We start from the raw sequence: 22,239 nt of genomic DNA on the forward strand, positions 1-22,239 counted from the left end.
TTTGTTTAGTTGTGAGGTATCCAGGTTTTTTACTGAAAAATTCTAATTAAAGTGTTTAATTATTGGCAGAGTAAGTGAAGGCGCAACCCATGTACAAGACTGCCCCAATCTCCTCTGAAGACCCCTTGCATTTGGATTGCAACTGCTTCATTTCAAACACTGTTGGCGACAAGAAAACAGGAGCACGGCACAGACTGCAGTGAGTCACTTGCCAAATCCCGCATTATTTTTCAATGCAAATTTTTTTCAATGAAATAATAATAATAATAGAACGGAGCATTACTGGAGTGCAAAGCTATAGCTAAAACATCAGTACTCAAAACATCTGCCTGTTTGCTCGAGCTCTTTGAAAAGTTAGGCTGGATCAAAGGATAGCTCAAAGGGTATCATTACTGTTAAACACCAACAACCGATTGGCAATAGGTTTTTCCCCCTCAGACTTAGAGAAAACAAAAACACTAAAAGCTAGGCCATACCCAGTATACCAGGGAGTACCTTAGTACAAAGGCTGCTCTGTCTTTGTGTATCAAACCCACAAATTCTGTGAAAAGGAAGCAATTACATGGCAAGAATAACAAAGATTCTGCACACAAAATTATTTATTTGATGCACTGACAATCCCAAGGGCTCAGAACAACAGTGACCAGAATCCAAAGACCCAAAGGCAGTCTGGGTAGGTGAGGCTAGCCCAGGGTCACATTCCTCTTCTATACTTCACTGCTCTCCTGCCCAGGCCTAAAGGTCAAAGCTCAAGCTAGGGAATCTGTGTTTTCTAGAGAAAGTGGTTTGTTTTCAGGAGACAACATTATTCTGACTTCTTGGAGGCCCATCTTGTATACTTAAATACAGACCATTAGTGAAAATGACCAAAGTCTGCCATATTTTAGAGAGAGAGAGTTATCTGGATTTATAATACCATCCACAATATGGTACCCATATATATCCACGTGAGGTGCACCCCTCCAAGTTTACATGTGTTAAATCACCTCAGATAAATTTCTCTAAGCAAAATATAATTGGTAGGCAGTCTGTTTAAGTAAGCTATGGAGCTCAGCAACAACTGCTACAGAAAACAGACAACCATTCTCTTGAAATAAAAAATGAAATAATGGAACAAACAGGGAAGGAAAATCCAGCAAAGGACACTGATTCTGAATGCTAGGGAAATGTGCCGCTTTACATTCAATATTTGCAACCACACCGCTGAAAAGTGTGATTCATTGCCACTGTTCCCTTTTCAAATGGCTTTACCAGATATCATATATCATTCTGAAGTCATTTATCAGCTCCCATTTTCTAAAGGGCATATTATGATCAAAACTACAGCATTCGTCTAAACCGATTCCCTTTACAATTATAAAAAACCTGAACTGCTACATTTAATGGGATGCAAGTATTTCTTAAATCTACAGAGGGAGAAAAGGTTATAATACCATGTATACTACAATTTGGTTACTCTTTTGCCTTCTCTCCAGTCTATAAACTAATATGTGGTGGCAAATCTGAATTCCCTGTAACATATATTCACGCTGAATGAATTTGCAAATAAATCTGACAAATGATGAAAAATAAGTAAGCCACAGATCTCCTAGCTGCTTTTATATGTACATAGGAGAAAGGAAAACTTCAGCCCTTCCCTCCTCCTCATTTTTCCAATCTAAATCAGCAACAGATATTAGTATCCATATATTTTTCACTGTTGGCGAATGGCAGTCTGCAGGGGTGGGTAGGTTAGAGCAGCTCCCTCCCTCCCTCCCAAACTGCCCTAGGAAGTAGATTAGGGAGACTGAGAGACTGGCCCACCCAGTGAGCTTCATGGCTGTCAAGACTGAACCCATAACCATCTTTCAGGTCAGGAGCTGAACCAGTGAGTCACATTCAAGGAATCCATGGAAACACATCAAAGTCAAGAAGACTTGCCCTGCCACAATTAAAAAAACAACACACTTTTTATTACCCTCTCCAGGAGGGTCCAGTGCCACCCTGGGTGGAGTGGGGGGGGGCAATGTAGACTATGAGAAATACTTCACTACCCGGAAGATGTTCTCAGTTTTTGAAGCCTACTGTTCAATGCAACCAAGAGTCAGCCTTTAATCCTTGTTGAGAATATTCCTTCTAGCAGTTCACCACATGGGGAAGCCACACACAGAAGCAAACATTTCCTGGTTCTACTCCCAATTGCTGAGGAGGAATATCAACAAGGGTCTGTCACTCTAACCAGTACATCAAATGTGCCCTTCTTTGGGATTTGGCAGATTGAATTTTGTTTGAAAATGAGCTGTCTTTACTTACACAAGGCTCACCCTAGCTTTCCGGGTGGCTTGTACAATTCACAGAGTGATAAAAATAGAAACAACAATCAAGATTTAAGAAAAAAATATACACCACACAGCAGGAATGTACAACAATGAGAAAATCAGCAGGATCATATCATCAAATAAAAAGGCATTGTATTTGGTGCATAATATTGCCTGTTCTACACCTTGCTCAGAGAACTAACACAGCAATGGCTCTCCATACCAAGCAATAATATTCTAGATGGTGAGGGAAGTGTCAGTTTTGCAATTTAGTTTCTTCTAAAGTCAAAGATGTTGTCAGTAGTTGAATTTGTTGAATTTGTTTTCCTTTTATAGTCTTTAAACTGTTAATAAATATTATTTATCAGTAGTGGGGGTTGGACAGCACAACAGAAGCTTCACTTTTCCCTCACACTTTACTTTAGAATTCGAATGTTAACGTTAATAGGATTCCAAGATAAAAGTCTCCTTGCATCTGCATCTCCTGCTAATTATTTGAGAGGTTCTTTTGCCCCAAATAAATTCCAACTTTTGAAAAACAACCGGCATATTCTTCATCTACAGAACGAGTAAGAAAGGAGGCTACAGAATAAGGAAAACCCACAGTGAGGCAATTATGTTGGAGAAAAGATACAGTAGGGATAATAATAAGAACAACAAATGAAATTACCAAAAGAGCTAAATTAAAGGAAGTCATGTATCAGTCTATGGTGTTGGTGAAGGGCTGCTGATATATTATCAGGTTAATAGCTTGAGCATTGTGATCTGTGTTAAAGGCTGTTCAGTAAGCAATTTTACAAGTTCATGGAATCTTCCCACTATAGTTGTTCTAGCCAGCATGATACAACACTACAAGGACACATAAAGTTTAATGGCGGTGGATGGGAACGTACAAAATGGTGGCCCCATACAGGATGGAAATCGGACATAAGTTATTTATTTTTTGTTTCCAGCTTTACTTGCATCAGGGGACACTAGACAGCCAGCTGTTCGTAGTTATTAGCTGAATAGACAGACCACTTCCTCTGTTTACAGTATCATAATAAACCCAGACTGTGATCTTATACATGGGGCTGGAGGGACCCAAAGGCACTTTTTTAAAAAAAGAAACTATATATTATAGAGCTTCCAGGCTGTTTCTTTGTTTTCATGGTCCCACTGAATAATAAGAGTTATACTTACATTAAAGATTTGTATTTATTTATTCACAGAGACTGGACAAACTGACTCACTAGTAGCTCTCATCAGACTTTGGGAGACCATTATTCACAATAATGCATGCTAATGTAGTGGTTCATAGATTATATACTGGAAATGTTTAGATAGCTACTCCATAGTATATAACTTTCCCCCAAAACATTATTGCTGACCGCGCCTCTCAATTCATAAAGGACTTACCATATACTACACCCAGCTATAGGTGAAACTGGTTTCTTGCATGTGCTTCCACTGAAATCAATAGACTTCTCCTAAATATAATGTGGGGCATGCATTCATTTGGAATGCTCAACTCACCTGCCATGAAATAATAGCTCTTTACTTAACTCCTGTTCTATGTTGCAAGCACAGTCAATGGAGCATCACATAAGCAATACTTCATAAGCAGCTCATCTTGAATGTTCACGATAAGCATTAAATATCCCTGTCCCACAAAATATAATCCTTCTCCATCACCACTCCACCCAGATATTATCTGCAGGGTTCTGCCATCATTGCCAAGAGTTTAACATGGGGGGAAATGACTGTATATAAACTTGTTTCAAGATGTCTAAAGGCAGGCTCTAAGGCCTGGTTTGCATACAATGACCAACATGTATATGGCACTTGAAATCATTTGTGTACAGTGGCTCAACATACAGATTTGGCAATGCTCATACAATCTTCCTTTCTGGATGTTTGAAGGGATGAAGACTGCTTGATCCATGTGGCAAATTGCTGCACATGAACTGGGCACAGTGTGGTAACAGCTGCCAAGGAGAGATTCCTCCATATGGAAGCCATAGTATGCAAGTTCAAATTGTGATTCTGAAGGCATAGGAATTCAGAACTGCTCCGACTAACAACTCCAGTGAACACAGCAGCAAATGCACACACCCTGCTGAGGTTTGGGCTGCAACCAGTGTGGGGTTGCATTCTCTTGTGGAAATCCAATTTTAAGAGCCACACATCTATCTACTTCCTCAGGGCAGGACTAAATGAACTTTTAATTATATCAACAGCCTTGGTAACCTTTTGTTCTTAAGGCACCACAGGTGACGATCCATCTCACTAGGGCATGGAAGAACTTAGCCCCATTCACATAAGAGTGAAACCTTACCCCAAACTTGTAAAGGTTGCAATACTTTTACACAACGTTGAATTATAACATTAAACCTTCCCCATGCATCTCATTCTGTGCAATCAATAGATTGTTGTGGCACACCAAGGGCAATGTGCAGTGCAAGATTGGCCTCAAAATGTTAGATGGTATGAATTTAGCAAGTGAGTTTCATATGCATGCAGGCAACTCCAAATTTATGTGTTTTTGTGGTATTTTTGAGTCACTTCAGGGCTGGGCACAATGCATGTATGCGCAGTCACACACATATTGAATGCACGTGAATGGGGAGTTGCCTGTATATAACTTTCAGCCTCTGATTGAGGAAGTGAAAGCAGGTGTCAGTTTTAGAAATAATATTTATTTAATTTTACATACCGCTTCGCATTTCAACAGAAATCTCAAAGCAATTTACATTTCCTAACTAAAAGGAAACAACGCAAGAAATGCAATACAAATTCCAAAAACAAAACAAAACAACTTTAAAGACAACTCCAGATTTTAAGTAACATAATTGAAAACAGCAATAAATTAGGATTGCTAGAAGATGGGTAGGAAAGGGTTCGCCCAGAAATAGCAATGGAACATTTATTCACATTTGAGAAGAATGGTGTGCTATACATATCTAAGGAACAGAGAGGCAGCCACCTTCTAAAGATGGGAAACAGGAAGATACCGCGACTAAATATGACCATAATGTAAGGATGGCCAAAACAAATTGTTCCAAAGAAATTAAAACATCACCTGCAGGTGATATTCTAGGAAGTTGAGAGCTTTCATAGAAGTGTGATTAGGATCACATAATCTAAGCCGAAATATATGGTGGTGGTCTCACAACTCCGGACACATCACAGTTAATGATTATCGAGACCTATTTCCATTGGGCTTTTGGCCAGGATATGGGACTAAGACCGCTATGGCTGATTAGCTAAAATCTAACTCCACCTTTAGAGCTTGTCTGTCTTTGAATACCAGTTGGTGGTAACCATAGGATAGAAGTGTTGTTGCACTCAGTTCCTGCTTTGGGGCTTGCCATAGGCATCTAGTTGGTCACTGTGAGAATAGGATGCTTAACTAGATGACCACTGGCCTGATCCTGTAGGCTCTTCTGATGTTCTTTTGACCTATAAGGCCTCTCAGCTGCTTTAAATACCATAGGTTGTTATATTATTCTGCCTGGTTGGGTGGAGCCTTTCAGGCATTGTGTATTGCAGTGGTTCTGGGCCTGTCAGGTTGGGGGGTGGGGGGCTATGGTTTGATGCCATAGCCTTTGCACTATGATGTCCCACAGGGTTTTGTTACAAACTTAATTCATTCCGGAGGTCCATTCCTAACCGAAACCCGTTCTTAACCAGAGGCATGATTTCACTAATGGGGCCTCCCACTGCCACCGTGCCGCTGGCACGTGATTTCCGTTCTCATCCTGGGGCAAAGTTCGCAACCCAGAGCAACTACTTCCAGGTTAGTGGAGTTTGTAACCTGAAGTGTTTGTAACCCGAAGTGTTTGCAAACCAAGGTACCACTGTATCTACATGAACTGAGCTAGCTTATTTGGAGCGAGGCACTAGCAAAATGGTGGCTGGAATTCAGTTCTATTGCTTCTCGCCATTTAATACAAAGGTAGCAGTTGATATCTTTGCACATTGCCTGGATTTCAGACTCACTCTAGATTTTCTTTTTATTCTTTCCAGACCATTATTTCTGTGTGTGTTTACACGTATATATTAAAAATATGTATTTTTAACTTAACCGTATCTCTGGATTGTGGGATAACCAGGCTCGTATGACCATCATGCTTAAGTCACACGTGACAGAGTTAATACAATAAAGTAAGCTGCCAGGCTTAGCTGTGTCCACTTCCCCTCACCTTTGGAGGAGCTAGGTAATCAAGCTTTATTCTCCTCCAGTCTACATGTGAACTTCAGTGTGTGAGCTCTGAGCTGCTCCTTCCAGCCACATAGTTTTAACAAGCCTCTCTTGAGTTCCCATACCAATAAACTAGGAACTTTTACCACTTCTAGCTAAGCTAGCTACTGCCTGGGCAACTTTTTCCGCAGCACATGAACCTTACCTTTGAAGAGTTTGTAAGTAAACCAATTTTTAACATACCAAGCATGTGGTCTTTTTCCTATGCTGAGGGATTAGAAAACTTTGGAAAGAGATTTTTTAAGGGGACATTTTGCAATTCACTTGGAGGAGCGTATTTTAAAGGTTCAACAACCTATATTTCCACACTTTACTTTGCTGCATATTTTGTGATTTTAAATCTCTACTGTGGTTCTCTCACCAAAGAAGACTTGCCCTAAACAGGGATCTTGGTGCATATATATATATATATATGGATCTCAATAATGAGTACCTTAAAATAAGGAATTTCATTTTTACATTTAGAAATTATCATTTTGTCTCCTAAAGGAAAGTTGAACCTGTTTAGAGGCAGAAAACTATGCATGCCATTGGAAGGGGGGTAGCCAATGTCCATTACAACATATTGATAGATATATGGAATATCAGAGCTTTTTCTAGCAGATATAAATTAATAAATATGCTGCAAAGAACACAGGCAAAACTATGCAGAATAAATTGCCAGTGGACCATATTTCATCTGTCTACAGAATGTGTACACACACAAAAACAAATATTTTGTGTATGTATGCATACATCTGTTATATGAATATGTGTGTGTGTGTGTGTGTGTGTGTGTGTGTGTGAGAGAGAGAGAGAGAGAGAGAGAGAGAGAGAGACTTGTTCACACACAGAGAGGGACATGCACAGAAAGAGAACAGGAAACTATAAACCCAACAACACAATGGAAAGCTCTGGTGCATATAATTTTTTCCAGTTATTTTCTGAGATGCGTAAAAGAATACATTGCAAATGTTTGTTCTTTCATCCTTTTAACAGTACTAACCATGGAGCCTTTAATCTAAGCAAGAAAGAATTTAAATGAGTTTCTCAAATCTTGAAAAAAAAAAAAAAGACACAGGGAGGTTAAATATAACCTGCTACTTTTTAAGTGGCCTTTATTTTATTTTTTAATAAAAAAGCTGAAAACAGAAAACAAAATGCAGTACTCAAATCAATGGGCTGTTTTGTACAAAACACTAAACCATAGGTTAGTGCTACATGTGTGAGCCAGACTAAGTCTGACCAAAACTTGGGATCATGTACACACACACACACACACACACACACACACACGAGGTGGGGAGAGAGAGGGAGAGAGAGGGAGAGAGAGGGAGAGAGAGAGAGAGAGAGAGAGAGAGAGAGAGAGAGAGAGAGAGAGAAAGGGAGGATCCTACTAAACCTGGTTTGTTGTTATGTACAAACCAGGGCTTGTGGTTTAAATCAAACTTGGACTAGTTGAACAAGCCAGCTTCATAAGCCATGGTTTGGAAATAGCTTGGCTGGAAACTTACAAGTTTGTTTTAAATGACAGTTGTTGCTAAGTAATGACAAGCTAGGATTTGTGGAAGCTGAATGTAAACACAGGAAAAGTCCTTCTGCTGGTTGCTCAGTGGAGGCAGGCTGTGAACAATAATGAGGGGAGTTTAGACCGCACGCAGTTGAGGAAACTATGAGCCACAGAACTGCCATATTTACATAATGACACAGTGCATTGTGGTATCAACAGATGCATTAAAAAGAGGTAAAAAAGACCCTGTTCAATTTATCACATTTATAGTGTGCCTTTCTACAGAAGCATTCCAAGTAGCTCAGCAACTTAATTATTTTTTTTAAAAAACCCTCAAAACTTCAAAAACCCCAAACATCCAGAAAAATATATTAAAAACAGTCAGAAAACAATAAAAATAAACAAATGTAAATTAACAGTCCTGATCTCCAAACAACACACAAGAGATTCTGGCAACTTCACCAACAGGCTTCTAATCTTAATGTTTCTTACGTTTGGAAGTGACACACTCCTGATGAACTACTTTGCAAACTGAGGGAGGGCTGCTTGTATGAACCTGCTGAGACATTATTTGAGGCCTAGCTTCAGGCACCTTCAAAGGCTAAGTGGGTGGCTACTGGAGATGGGGCCTCTTCTGTTGCGAGGCCCAGACTCCCAACCCCATCTTCTCAAGGAGGTTTCAGTGCTTATTTATTTATTTGGAAACATTATTACCACTGGCAATTTAGAACATACATTGCACTTGCAAAGGATTTTGCAGAGAGACTATATTTTGCAACATCTCCATAAAGCAATCTTTATAGCATATACCAATTTTTGCCAGCCTGGTGCCTTCCGCATGTTTTGGACTAAAAGGAAATGTAGAAGTTGAACAAGGAGGGCACCAGGAAATGGCAGACTTTGGGCATCAAAATTTCAGCGGCACCCTGAGATGCCAAAATTTGGTGGCCACCCCGTCATTGTTGCAGTGCCTCCTGCTGCACCCTCTCAACTCGGTGCCCAGTGTGGGCAAATGGGCCGCACTCCCTTAAATGTGCTTCTGCACCAGGTTGCATATGCTGCAAGAAACCTGTTGGTGCTGCACGTCTATCATCTGACCAGTAGAACCGATGTCTTTGCAAAATAAACACAGTGGTACCTCTGGTTGCGGACGGGATCCTTTCCAGAGGTCCGGTCAGATCCCAAGGTTTCCACAACCTGAGGACTGCTTCTGCGCATGCGTCGAAACCCGGTAAAATACTTCCGGGTTTGCCACGCACACATCCCAAAGTTTACGTAACCAGAGGCTTATGTAAACGTAGGTACGACTGTAAATAGAAACAAAAACAAGTAAGGGTCTACACAGGAGGACATATCAGGCTCCATTTTAAAAACTGAAGGCATTGTCCCTCCAACCTAGAAGGCTGATAGGCAATGCTACTTCTTTGCTCCTCTGGTCTTATCGTACCATAAAAAAAACAGTACCTATGCTTCGAAGATGCCGGGGCTTTACAAGGCCTGGCTATTGTTTGTTACACAGAGACAAGGGAATGCCTCCCCACCAAGGCCTTTCAACTACCAGACTCTGCCCTCAGTGAAATAAAGGAAACAATCAGCGGACTGTTCTCCACTGCCTCCAGATGGTGCCCCACATCCAGCCCCGCTCTTGGTTGCCCTCTTCTTCTTCTTTGTTTTGTTTTACACACACTGTGCGGTTTCATCATTCATCCTGACTGTTTGATTTAAGTCTCCATTCCCTGGATCAAGAAAGGCCTGGCAAGGGAGGAAGAATGAAAGAAAGTGACACATTGACAGCTTCTTTTTCACAGTAATGAACCAAACTGCACTCTCTTCTCCCCGCCGGCCTTTTACTATCGTCTTTTCTTCCTCTATAAAGGAACCCCGAGGGGACAGAGGGACAGGTTGGGGGATCAACTCAGAAGTCTCTTCCACATATAATGTTCTGTGCCTCCACATGTGGGCTTCTCCAATGGAGCCCCTGCTGAGCCTGGGGATTATTTTTAGCTTATCTAACTCTTGCTTGTTTCCTGTATACAATAAAAGGATATCTGTTGACAAATGGCATTAAAGTTTCATCAGGGTACCTCGCAGTCAGAAAGCGTGCAGGCTGTACACCAATGACTTTGGCTCTCATCAAAAACAAAGTTTCTTTACATTGGCAAATAGGACATTCAGATCTGTTAAATGATCTAAAAGGTTAACTGCTATATCTCCAGTATCAGTAAGACTTTAATCCATTTTTTAAAAATCAGATTTACATGCAAGTGATAGGAAGACAGGAGGCGATCTTTGTAGAATCGGATGCTTTGTGTGTTCTTTGCTTTACAAAAGCAAAACAATGATTTTTTTCAGTCCAATATCAGGTGCTATTGCATCTATAACCAATCTCAGGGTACCCTAGTAAAGGGGTCCGAGTTGAAGTTTCTGTCCTGAAGCCAAGCGGGTGTAGAAGTGCCATAGAACCTCTGGACTATTCTTGAGGTGGTCCATAACCCAGGCATGACCCTGTCCAAACTTCAGCCTTCCTACAAAAGGCTGATATAGGATACACACCTGATGCCTAAGCCAAAGCCTACCTAAATCTGTAATCAATAAAGTTGTGGCAGAGTCTTAACTCTAGAAAGTTGTGTCAAGTTTATTCCACCCATTATCACTTCATGACTCTGCCTATGGGGCACGCTGCAAGTGGGTCCACAACCTCTTAGAGTCTTTGGCAAAATCAATATTCTGAATTAAGTTGTTTTAAGGAAACTGTTCCAATTTGGGGGGGGGATGTGTCTTTGCTTACTGGGTCTGCTCCAATTTCACTTCAGAATCAATTATATACTTTTTGTCATGATTTGTCTACAATACGGCTTCTCAAGCCTGATCGTGATAAGCTTCCAAGTTAAAAAAAGAAAATGCCCAAGGTTTCTAAGATCTAAGATAAGAAAATGTGAGAGTTCTCAGCTAGAGAGCAACAGAAAGAGACTGAATAAGCAGAATTTTGTTTGGTACATATTGGAAGGGGGCAGTGTGTAAGACAATACTGGGCCTGGTCACAGAAAAGTTCTCTGTTTTCCTAGCAACTGCCCATTTAATTTAACAGCTGTTTGTGTTTTGATATTTGTCAGCACAGGCACCAGGTTTCAGAGGGCTGTGATCAAAGACAGCTTGCTAGACCTCCCACCCAGAAGAAGGGCTCCTCCTCCCCACAGAGCCAAGTTTACCTAATTGCAGGTGGTGGGAGAGGGCCCCCCCCCCATTTTATCCTTATAGCAACTATGAGATTGGTTAGGCCAGGCATAGGCAAACCCGGTCCTCCAGGTGTTTTGAGACTACAATTCCCATCATCCCTGACCACTGGTCCCGTTAGCTAGGGATGATGGGAGTTGCAGCCCCAAAACATCTGGAGGGCCGAGTTTGCCTATGCCTTCATGGTTGAGTTGGGATTTCAACTCTCGCCTCTCAGGTCCTAGTTCCAACCACCACTCCACATGGGCTCTCCAGTGCATGACCTCTGCTGTGTGCTGCTAACAGATCCGACCAAACATTAACTAACACACATGCACACAAGCTACTAGAATAAGAATGGAGCAAATAGCAAATGTGGTTTTTTCTGCTTCCAGTACCAGTTCCCAATGCATGACCTCTATCTGTGCACATTCATAATAGCTTTTCTGATAGGTATCATCCCATAAGGATTCACTGCAATGATTTGTTCACATGCGGTTTGTCCACTCAAGAACACTTCGCCAATGATTAATACTACTCTACATCCTGGGAGATTTGAATCCCTGCACAATCCATCTTCTTGCAAAACGTAGTGTTTTATTTATATGAAATTCTACACCATGTCCCTTTTTGAAGATGCTGCCCTGCTATTTCTGGATTTGTCTTTTTTCATGTTCTTTTTATGTTAAAAGAAATGAGAGAAAAGAAACAAAGCATTAAAAGGAAGGAAGAAACAGCATCGTCATAGGGATATCATAAAGTACTCCAGCTCCACTGAAGGGCAGAAATGAAGCCAGAATCAGGATGCAAGCAGCCAGCTAAGAGTTTCTTGAGTGGAAAAGAGAAGAAATTGAATTAACTCACACAATAATAAAAGTAGCAGCCTGTATAGACCCGCCTGATGATCCACAAATTCATTAATGTTGCACCCTAAAGTTCACTTGCTTAAATCGAAAACAGGAATTGAGGGGCTGGGAGAGGATAAAGGAGATGTATACTTCCTGCTACCAGAATACAGTGGTACCTCGGGTTACATACACTTCAGGTTACAGACTCCGTTAACCCAGAAATATTACCTCAGAACTTTGCTTCAGGATGAGAACAGAAATCGAGCTCTGGCGGCGCGGCGGCAGCAGGAGGCCCCATTAGCTAAAGTAGTGCTTCAGGTTAAGAACAGTTTCAGGTTAAGAATGGACCTCCGGAACGAATTAAGTACTTAACCTGAGGCACCACTGTAGAGATAAATATGCAAACCGGGCTGTCACGCTTATTTAAAAGCAGGTGAAAAACCCAGAATCTGGACTTTGCCATTGAGTATTTTGAGGAAGAGAATGAACTTTGGCTCCATTGCTTTCCACAGCAACTCACTTTTCTTTTATGAAAAGTCACCTTACAATTTTTAGAGAATTGTTGTCTGGGCAGCCTAGGTCCTCCATACACACAGCCCAGTCTTGCATCCTGGGGAGGTCACTTCAGTGCTAACGCAGCAGTTTGGCTTCACCTCCAGAAGAGCACTGCATTGTCTCTTGAGCCAAGCGGATGCCAACATTTGCATGTGCAGTCTGGTTTGTGTGTATGCAAATGTTTGTGAGAAAGACCAACCTCTTTAGATCTTGTTTTGGGCTTCTTGGGTAGAAGTTGCCAAAGACATCATCTTTGCTCCAGTGCGGAAGTTGGTCCTGTTCCTTTTCAAAATCCCAATACAGTGGTACCTTGGGTTACATACGCTTCAGGTTATATACACTTCAGGTTACACACTCCACTAATCCAGAAATAGTGCTTCAGGTTAAGAACTTTGCTTCAAGATAAGAACAGAAATTGGGCTCTGGCGGCGTGGCAGAAGCAGGAGGCCCCATTAGCTAAAGTGGTGCTTCAGGTTAAGAACAGTTTCAGGTTAAGAACGGACCTCCAGAACGAATTAAGTACTTAACCCGAGGTACCACTGTATTACTTTCATTACTTATTTAGTGCTATCAGCAAGCATAGGGTCTTGAGTTCAACTTCCTCCACCTAATTCTGCAGCAAGTTTCATTACCAAGTACTGTAAGTAAGTCTAGGCACTGTTTTCTCTTATTTACAATCAAAAATAGCATAGGCTGATGCCTTTGCTTTCCATGAAGCTGGATTGTTTACATCAGCTTTCCAAAACATCTGGCTGGCACCAGGTGGCCAAAGGCTGGTTTTCATCTTCAACGGCTTCTTTCAAGTCTGACATTAAACACAATGCTAGACCTACTGGGTTGCTGAGAAGAATTTTCAATTATTCTTAACTCAAGCAACCAGTAGCTAAACTCAAATCTCCCAGACCTTAAAAGTTGGCTAACCTCACAACATGCTTTACTAAATACCTCCAGTGTGTTATATGAACAACTGCCAAGTATACTGGGTTGGGGGTCGTGTCAAGTGTAGAGAATAAAAAACAGAGCAGATACTCACTGTGTGCCAATTTCTCTGTGTTATGACTAATGTGACATCATGAGTCGCCACTAAATCACTGCACTATGAAAACAAACACTCCATCACAACAGAGCACTCAACCTTGGTTCTATAGCAAAAAAAGAAAAAGAATCTCTGGAGGTTTTCCAAAGCCACCTGCTACCTAGTACTTAGCACCTCTATCATCCATGTCAATGATAGGGGCTGTCAGCTAGTACCTGGAAAGTGGGAACTTTCCATAGCTTGTCACAGACACAGAAGCGTTCAGTAGGTTCTAAAGAGGCTGCTTTCAGTAAACCAATTTTATTTCATGCAGGAACGTGCATTTTCAAAGGACCATTCAGTCACAAGACCATATGGATCACATTTATGCATTTGGCCCAAGGTCCAGCATTCTGTACCCAGCATTCGGTACGCCCAGGAAACTCACAAGCAACTCCATCAATGGCATGCACATCTACTGCGTGTGTTCCCGGTCTCTTGAGCATTAACTTATCAGAGACTTTTCAAAGTTTAATCAGGGCTAAAAGCCATTATTGGATCATTTTCAGGTGCACAAATAGGGACACGTTTTCAGGTGCACAAATTCCCTCTAATAGATGTTAGAGGGAATGTCCAAACTTTCAGTGACTGTGGGTATTGAGATGCAAGTACTAAAATTCCTTGGTCATTAAACAAGAAGGCAGTAGTTGCCTAAAAGGAGGGATGCAAATTTTCAGTAGTTTTGCAGATCTGGTATTATACAATGCAGTGTGGCAACTGCAATTGCGCCACTCATTTGTAATCTTCATCAACTTGCCATGTGTTTGTAGTTTGATACTATTCAAGTGCATTCAGCATGATACAGTTGGTATCATGAAAATGCTTAAAGCCTGAAAAGGCTTTTGTTGTTTTACTTATATTCTTATATCACAAACCAGGAGTTGCACTCTGTTGCTAAACCACAAACGTTCAGAACCGCATACGATGAACCTGGCAACTGGAACATTCCTAGTAGAAGTGAAGTATGTGTTTTTTTATGCTAAGAACATGGAAATTTAGGTTTCTGGTGCTGTATCACTGTTAGTTCCAGTTCACACATGTAAGATGGGAAACATCAGCTGCATAAATAAGATCGCTTCCTGAAGAAAAATACAACAAGCCATAGAGTCAGCAGAGAAACATAACTGGACCTTGTTACTTATCATCTTCAGGCAATTGTATTCCAGCTAAGTTCTACTCAGAGAAGACCCACTGAAATTGATGAACCAAAGTTAGTAACCTCCATTAATTTAAATGGGACTATTTCAACTAACATCGTATACAACCCAATGCACTGGTAGTAAATGATTAATCGCAAAATAGAACTTAGCTTAAAATACTAAACAAAAGAAAGTACAACGGTTACAAAAGCAAATAAGCTGAAAATGGCTTTCAGAAAACAAAAGAAAAAGAAATAAATATACATGGTGTGCATTCTAATTCTTTATATATGCATACTTTATTCTTTTCTCTTTTTTTGTTAAGGCAGAACCTTGTAAGGTTCTTTGTTATGGTGAAGAATGTACCACACACACTGTGACAAAATTCCCTTGATCCTTTGGCCTGCAAGGTTTTTTTGTCCCCGTTTTCCATTCCATTCGTGCTCCACAGCCTTAGTATTTAGCACAGAGAAGGTGTGCATCACAATGCAGGTTGCTAAGTGACAGTTACAATATGTGCAACGAACAGCTCCCACACAGGCTTATGGAATCTCTCAGACTGTGCAAATGTAGAACTGATTGAATGAACAGTGGGTGACACTATATTGTGCTTCCATGAAATTGCTCCAACCGAAGTAAGTCAATGCCCCCCAGCCTTTTATTTTTTTTTTTTACAAAGAACAAATGAAAAAATGGAAGATTTAATTAGAAGTCTAGTAATCTTACCTAAAAATACACGCTGTGTAACAAAGTGCAACTTCCATAAAATTTTCAAAACTGAAAAGGCTTGATTTTGCTTTGTCCAGTTGTCATGTTAAACAGATAAGGATAACAATAGATAAGGCTGGCATATTGAAAATGTGATCAGCTCCCACATAATACACTCTTATCCCTTATTCTAGATAACTTAGCATGATGGATACTCTTTACAGCTCAACATTATAACTGAAGTTAACAGACCAGAAAATACACTCACGTATCATGAAATCACTTTTTCTTTTTTGATGTTCAGCATGCAAATTAATTATAAACTACACTCAGACCATGGGAACAATGGAGGGGATGAGGGTGGCAAGAAAAAAAGGGAGGTGCAATCAGCTAGAAAAGGCTGGAGGTTTGTTGTAAACAGCTGAAATGTCAAACTGAAAACGAGAAGTCTGTGCTTAGTTCAACACCCATTCCGTGTGTTTTCCTATTAACCTTGAAAGTGATCGTATTTATGGTAGCCGCGTCAGCTGTTCTTAAGTATTCATATTTTCATTTCCCAGTTCCACATTTCTCTTTCAGCTTTAAATACAGCAATCAAAACGTCCATGCCCACAGCACCATTGTCAATTTATCAGTAAATTATATAAACCAAGAGCTAACTCATTTTCCAAGTATAGATCCTTATGCAGCCAATATGGCACCCAGCCACATTCAAGAGCAGGCATCCCCAAACTTGGCCCTCCAGATGTCTTGGGACTACAATTCCCATCATCCCTGCCCACTGGTCCTGTTAGCTAGGGATGATGGGAACTGTAGCCCCAAAACATCTGGAGGGGCGAGTTTGGGGTGCCAGTCCAAGAGGGAGATTATTAGTAGGGGTGGTGACAGCTGCCATGGCACTAACAGCCACGGGGGTGGGGTCAGGTAGCAGCTAGTCACAGAGCTGGTGGCAGCAGCAGGGAGTCAGGGCAGGTCTATGGGTGGCAAATAGGCTGGGCATAATCCACCACTCTTTGTAATCTGCTGCCTAAGGCATGTGTCTCAGTGTTCCTCATTAAATGTCCAGCTCTGCAGAGTATCCTGGGAAAGGGTATGGAGTACACCTGGACAGGAGTACTCCACACTTCAACATCTTGTTTTAGGTCCCACTTGAGTAAGATGAAAATGGTATGGAATTGTTCTGAGAGAAAACAAAATTTGACACCTCCTTGAATATATTCACTGAAAAGAAATTTAAGGAATGAAATTTGTGGAGAAGGCAGAACTTGCTGAAGGACATGCAGTGGTGGAGCTCCTCAAAATTTTGACCAATTCTGGCCCACAACAAAGACCTGTGTAGGCCGATTTGGCTATAAACAATGGCCCTGGGTACGTTGTGCTGACAGAAGTAGGCAAATGTAAAGATTCCTATCTTACTGACTTTTTTAGACTAAAATATAAAAACGCCTCCCAGAGGTCTCCATGTGCTGTAGCTGCTGAGAGCCAGCGTGGTGTAGTGATTAAGAGCAGTGGACTCATAATCTGGCGAACCGGCTTCGCTTCCCCGCTCCTCCACATGCAGCTGCTGGGTGACCTTGGGCTAGTCACACTTCTCTGAACCTCACTCACCTCACAGAGTGTTTGTTGTGGTAGAGGAAGGGAAAGGAGATTGTTAGCCACTTTGAGACTCCTTAAAGGGAGTGAAAGGCGGGATTATCAAGTCCAAACTCTTCTTCTTCTAGGTGCTTCAAAAATGGCAGCTAGCCACCAGAGGAACTCAGGCAGACTATTCTCTTAATACAATGGAAGGAATGGCACAACAACTGAGAGCCCTTAAGGATCAGAGAGAAAACTTGCAGATCTTGGTTCTTGGATCAAGGAGGTGGAGGTCATGACATCAGAGGCGATGTAAAGGAGCTTGCTGTGTTTTAAACTAGTAATGTCTACATGCTTCCAAGCTAGCAAGATCTACTTTGCTTTCCCCCCTGGAACTCACAGGTTCACCAACAGAAGCTAAATACAACTTAGTGTGCTCACTGTCCTCCTGTGCCAGAAGTGAGCTGACTGTCCTTTCTCATAAAAACCCATTCCTCTCCCCCAACAAAGCTTTTTTAATTGCAGCAACCTAAATTGGGGTGGGGGAGTTGCTGCTGTTGCTGAACAATTAAGTCAGAAATCCTTGACAAGACTGTACAAATCACCCAGATATCCACCAGTAGATTCCCATCTATTCTGCCCACCTCTGGCTTTAAATTAATTAAACTGGAATATTTGTTGAGGACTCCCCCAAACCCTTCTTAATCCTACTGCTATTTGTGACCACTTCCAACATGAAACTTTAAACAGGTAAAGTACTCGAGAGATTTGTCTTCGTGGATGGCAAGGCAATATTTGCTTTCATGCTATAACCAACTTTCATGCATATGCTGTGAAAGACAAACTCCAAGAACAGCAAGATTTAAAGAAGGTGGGGGAAAACTAGAGTAGAATTGTACCACTCTACTCTCCTGCAACATATTCACAGTTTAGCATCATGGAAGGGTAAATTTTCAAATAAATTAACTTCAAAAAAGAAACGATAACAAAAATGTTGGTTCTAGAGTTCCCATCTGATGGACAAGGGAACACATGTGATCTGTTCTTCAGACTCTGTCCTTCAGCCTGCCTCAGAGCCATGTGGACTGAGCAAATGGGTGTCATTTACCCCTCTCAGAGCTACAATCCCCAGCACCCTTGACAAACTACAGTTCCCACGTTTCTTCAGGGGAAGCCATGCGCTTTAAATGTATGGCATGCACCCAGTTTAGGTAGCAGTGGTGGTGTTGCTCCTGTGCTGCAAAACCACAATGGAAACATTTTGCTATAATGCTGTCCATGGACATTCATGAAAGTGCTCTAGTTTCACCTGGTTTCTCAGCACCACAAATAAACAAGGTTATCAGCCCCTGGGCCACTTCAGAGAAACATGATCCTGACCCCTGAAACACGGAGTGCTTCCTTTTATATAGTTCTCACTGTGTCCTACCCAGCTCAGGTTAATGCAGCCTCAAGCCAATACAAGGGTAATTCACTCCCAGGCTGAAGTTCCAGCAGACAATCTAATAATCAAAGGATTAGCTGCAAACAGTGACTGATGGCCTTCTAAGAAACAGCAAAAGCTAAAACAAACAGAATGTTTTCAACTATAGGCTGGAAGCACAGGTCTGGGCTCTGGAGGGCTTTGAGGTGACTCTGCGTCAATCGCATCTGCTTTCTGCAAGTCTTTAAAACGGCCAGAAGAACAGCTGAAAACATAAACTTTGAAACTCTGTCAGTGGTAAAATTTGCAAGCTGTTAATACAAAACAAGCTTAACACCTCTCTTCGCTTTGGGCAGCACAACAAAGCAGCACACAGGATAGGAAGCATGGCCTGCTCATGTGTATCCTGTTTCCTTTCCCCTCTTCTGCCATTAAATTCTGAAGCTTCTACAGGGGCTTCCAGAAATAAAAAAGAAGGAAGGGAGGGGAAAGAGTTGTCTCATCAAATAATAAAGTGTGAATAGAGATCTGAGCCACACCTGCCCTAGCTAGATACAGAGGTAAGCACATACAGTATTCTGCTTCCTACAGTTTCTTCCACAATTCTAGTTTATTAAATTACACATAAACTTCCTCTTTCACTTCCTCTCTCTTTTGAAGTAAAGATTCCAGGTTTCTATGGGTGCTGCTACACTGTGCATTGGAAGCCACATTCTGAATTTCCCAAATCCCACGCTTTCACATTTTCCTCCAACCAGGCCTGAGATAAGCTGTTCATTTATTACAAGGAGCATGCCTTTATTCACATGCTGCACACACAAAACACTCCAGCCATAGATTGTCTTATTGCTGTAGCTCTCTGAAGTGTTCCCTGGGCAAGCCCAGGCTTCATTTCCCATTGATCTGTAACCAGTTAATCTCCTTTTCTTAAAAGATGAATTTCATGCACCATTAAACTATGGAAAAACAACTTTGCAAGATTCTAGAGCTGAGCTTCAGCCCTCAGTACCAAGGCCAGTACATACCCAACTGCAAGCAATCCTGAAAGGATGTCACATAGAGGGAGAAAGGTTGTTTTAAAGGTTGTTTTCTGCTGCTCCAGAGAAGCGGACACGGAGCAATGGATCCAAACTACAAGAAAGAAGATTCCACCTAAACATTAGGAAGAACTTCCTGACAGTAAGAGCTGTTCGACAGTGGAATTTGCTGCCAAGGAGTGTGGTGGAGTCTCCTTCTTTGGAGGTCTTTAATCAGAGGCTTGACAACCATATGTCAGGAGTGCTCTGATGGTGTTTCCTCTTGGCAGGGGGTTGGACTCGATGGCCCTTGTGGTCTCTTCCAACTCTATGATTCTATGATTAAGCCTTTTTTCTCCCAACAATGATGCAAAGGGCATTCTTGGTCAACACCCACTTCTAACAATTGTACAGTGCCCCAATTCTACACAGCACTGGGAACTGTCCACCACTAAAATTAATGGAACTAAATTTTTAGAAACGTGCTTAAAATTGGGATGAAAGTCCAAAGAATCCACTTGCCAATGACAAAAGCTTTGATTAATTTAAAAAAGCAAAACCCCAACCATTTAACAAACTCTTCCATTACTGCAGACCCCTAGATAAGAATGTATACAACGTTTATAAAAATGGCACTGGACTATTTTTAAAACTTCTTTTACCTCACAATTACAGGACACAATAGCTTTGATTCCCCATATAACTCAGTTCGAACTCTTGTAAGCCGACTGAGAGGAAATGTCAGGTTTCAGAGGGAAATTGGCTATTGTAATTGCTCAGAGATTTCAGAATCTCTGCTTTTGAATACAGTAACTTGTATAAATGCACCTAGCACATATATAGTGTGTTTGAGTGGTCTAAGCACATAATGCACTTTGGGCCACTTTGGAAATAACCAGGGCTTTTTTTCAGCCAGAACTCAATTCCGGCACTTCTCAATGGGGTGCCATTGCCATTCTAAGACAACGACGGAGGTGTTTATGGTGAATTCTGGCACCTCCTCTTCTATAAAAATAACACTGGAAATAACCAGTGTTATTTCCCAACTAAAAGATCTTTGGCCCACAACCCCTTCTCAACCTTCTTTACATGAGGGCTGTATGAGATTTCAGTACAACATGCTTGGTCAGATATACCCCATACAAATTAATGCTGTAATTGTTCTCATTATTAAGAAAAACGGTAAAGTGAGCTCCCAGGTATATTAAAAAATGCAAAGCCGTCTATTCAATTGCTTATGGCTTTGGTGTCTGATTTAGTCCGTCTTGAGTGAAAGCCTATTTAGTGGCTACCAGGCATGGAATCGGTACTATCCACAATTGGTGTCACTACTAAGTTTGTTTGGAGAGCCAAGTATACTATGACAGCAATAATGAGAGCTATGAACCCTGGCTCGTTTTGTCTTGGAGGGTCATCATCTGGTTTACCCGTGAAGCACAGAACAAAGAAGCAAAATGCCTTCTTTACAGTAGTAAACACTAGCCATAATTCTACACATATCTATGGATACTTGCCTCTCCAGAATCTATGGAGCCTAAGGGTGCTTAGCAATGCACTGAGTTTAACCATGAGAAAGGATTGATCCTTAAAAAAAGGACTATAAGCAGACATTTATAGTATACTAATGGCACTTACAGTCCAGTCCTAAAAAATGTACTGCACCTGCAAATAAGTGTGCCAAACACAGCCCCAATGTACATGCATGCATGTGTGCATAAATAAATGTCAAAGCTCCTTTACGGTTATGTTGGAAGGGCACTGCACAGCTAATACAAACAGATGCACCACTGCAGATCTTTAGGACTTAAGAAGAGAAGAAGAGTTTGGATTTGATATCCCGCTTTATCACTACCAGAAGGAGTCTCAAAGCGGCTAACATTCTCCTTTCCCTTCCTCCCCCACAACAAACACTCTGTGAGGTGAGTGGGGCTGAGAGACTTCAGAGAAGTGTGACTGGCCCAAGGTCACCCAGCAGCTGCATGTGGAGGAGGGAGATGCAAACCCAGTTCCCCAGATTACGAGTATACCGCTCTTAACCACTACACCACACTGGCTTTCTTGATACTAGTATGTCAAATTACTTAGGAACACTGGAATCTGCCTTATCAAATTATTGGTCCATCTATCACTACACTGTCTACGAACGCTAATATCCAGCAACTCTCCAGGGTTTGGAGCCGGTATCTTTCTTATGCATCCTAGAGATTCCAGGGTCTGAACCTGGATCTTCCACATGCAGAGCAGACGTTCTACCACTGAGCCACAGCCCTTCGACAATTCAAGCAGAGGTGGCTCACTCCTTAAATTTTCACCCCACCTCTGCAAGGCAAAGAAAGTAAAGTCAAGTCATTAAAGCAAGAATCCTATATGCACTTACCTGGAAAACAAGTCCCAGTAAACTGAATGGGACTTCCTTCTGACTAGGCATACATATAGCATTGCACTGTAATAAGCTTCCATAGTACATCCATGTAGTGTTATGATCCCCTTTCTCAGGATCACTTAGCTCTTTTCATCATGACTGGGGAAACGGGAATAATTGCTCACAACTATATACAAAACGAGATGCTAGCACATGGGCGGGGTATAAATAAATTATTATTATTATTATTATTATTATTATTATTATTATTATTATTATCACATCGTACTGCTGTT

At 41.3% G+C, this 22,239-nt stretch overlaps 1 protein-coding gene and 1 long non-coding RNA gene across 9 annotated transcripts in view; one reads left to right on the top strand and one right to left on the bottom strand.

Moving 5' to 3' along the window:
- LOC309362664 overlaps nucleotides 1-216 on the top strand; it is a 40,176-nt gene extending 39,960 nt beyond the window's left edge. Inside the window, exon 4 of the long non-coding RNA XR_014165060.1 lies at nucleotides 70-216. This is a non-coding gene — a long non-coding RNA (uncharacterized lncRNA). The remainder of the gene's footprint in view (nucleotides 1-69) is intronic.
- The window catches only part of EFCC1 (EF-hand and coiled-coil domain containing 1), a 63,553-nt gene that overhangs the window by 36,586 nt on the left and 4,728 nt on the right, over nucleotides 1-22,239 (bottom strand). The gene's annotated exons all lie outside the window — the stretch shown is intronic.

Source organism: Podarcis melisellensis (assembly GCF_964234715.1).
Source record: "Podarcis melisellensis genome assembly, chromosome: 2".
In the NCBI taxonomy this organism is placed as follows: Eukaryota; Metazoa; Chordata; class Lepidosauria; order Squamata; family Lacertidae; genus Podarcis; species Podarcis melisellensis.